The sequence below is a fragment of the Trichosurus vulpecula genome, chromosome 4 (assembly GCF_011100635.1).
Source record: "Trichosurus vulpecula isolate mTriVul1 chromosome 4, mTriVul1.pri, whole genome shotgun sequence".
In the NCBI taxonomy this organism is placed as follows: domain Eukaryota; kingdom Metazoa; phylum Chordata; class Mammalia; order Diprotodontia; family Phalangeridae; genus Trichosurus; species Trichosurus vulpecula.
This window is the reverse complement of record NC_050576.1, coordinates 64,292,767-64,294,095: the sequence shown is the minus strand read 5'-3', so window position 1 is coordinate 64,294,095 and position 1,329 is coordinate 64,292,767. Positions and strand designations below refer to the sequence as shown.

Sequence of the window (1,329 nt, the reverse complement as noted above, 5' to 3'; positions counted from 1 at the left end):
AACAGCACTATCCTTTGCTCTCAAAGTCCTCACCACTTGTCCTATCACTCTGATCACTCCTTGTCAAATCCCAAATGTGGATAATTCCCACCATCTCCCTCCCTTTGCTCCTATTCATAGGCTACTGAATGGAGCTAGATAACAACCACTAAATCATTCTGATCTACAAATCTCCCTTATGTTATCTCAATTTGCTGCAGCAAGGCAATCCTTTTAAATCTTCCTAATTGATTATCTGTTCCACTTACCCAAGTGGTTTTTCCAAATCTTTTTGTTACTCCTTAAGCCTCCCACAATCCCTGACTCTCTGAGGTGAGGACCTTGTCTCATACTTGACTAAAAAAAAATGACACCATTCCTTGGGTCTCCCTCGTCTCCCCTTCTTCATGGTTGTTGGTTTCTAGTATCCCCCATTAGTATCAGAGCTAGAAAAAATTAGATCAATTGTGATGGTCTTTAATCTTTCCAGCCTCTCCTGGTACTCCTTCCCTGATTCTCCAGTGTCCTTGACCCCACTTTGCAAGCTTCCCTTCTCTTCTCCCACGGCTGCCCCTCCCCAATCAAAACCAACTCTCTGAAAGGGATTTCTACTGCTGACATTCATCCATGTGTGAGACAGAGTGATTTTGAGTAGTAGAATGGGTGCCCAGAAACCCAGGTTCAAATTTCGTCTCTGCTGTTTTCTGGGTATGTGACCTGGGACCAGCTACTTTGCCCCTATTTAGAAATTCAAATTTCCTCATAGAGGAATTGGATCTCTAAGGTCCTTCCCAGCGCTCATTTCAGCAACACATGTACTAAAATTGGAACAACACAGCAATTGGCATGGCCCCTACTGGAGGATGGCATGCATATTCCTGAAGCATTCCCTATTTTAAAATAAAACAAGAAAAGTGAAGTCCTTTCCAGCTCTAAATCATATGATTTTACTATCATGTGGTTAATAAGACTAAACACTTAATTGGCTTTCTGATGTTTGCAGAGGCCTTAACCTGTTTTACCTTATTTTATCCTCACACCAACCCTAAGAGGTATAGTTGTTAGCCTTCATTACAGATTAGGAAACTGAGGCTAAGAGAGATGGAATAATTTGCCCACTGTCACACAGCTAGTAAGTGTCTGAGGTGGGATTCGAACTCAGGTCTTCCTGATTCTGAGACCATCATTACCCACTATGCTAAACTGCTTTCAATTAGACTATGAAAGCAGGACACTTTTTTCCTATCTTTGTATTATCTCCAGTATCATGTAGTCATGTGCACTATATACAGAAGATTCTAATCAAATGCTACTTAATGTTATCAATGTTTTATCTCTCTGAAGGGTATT

The 1,329-nt window shown here is 41.0% G+C and overlaps 1 non-coding gene across 1 annotated transcript; it reads left to right on the top strand.

Annotated features, from left to right (window-relative positions):
* Nucleotides 1-773: 773 nt before the first annotated feature.
* On the top strand, nt 774-877 carry LOC118849290. The gene has a single exon (XR_005010337.1). It is a non-coding gene; the product is annotated as a U6 spliceosomal RNA (small nuclear RNA).
* Nucleotides 878-1,329: the final 452 nt, after the last annotated feature.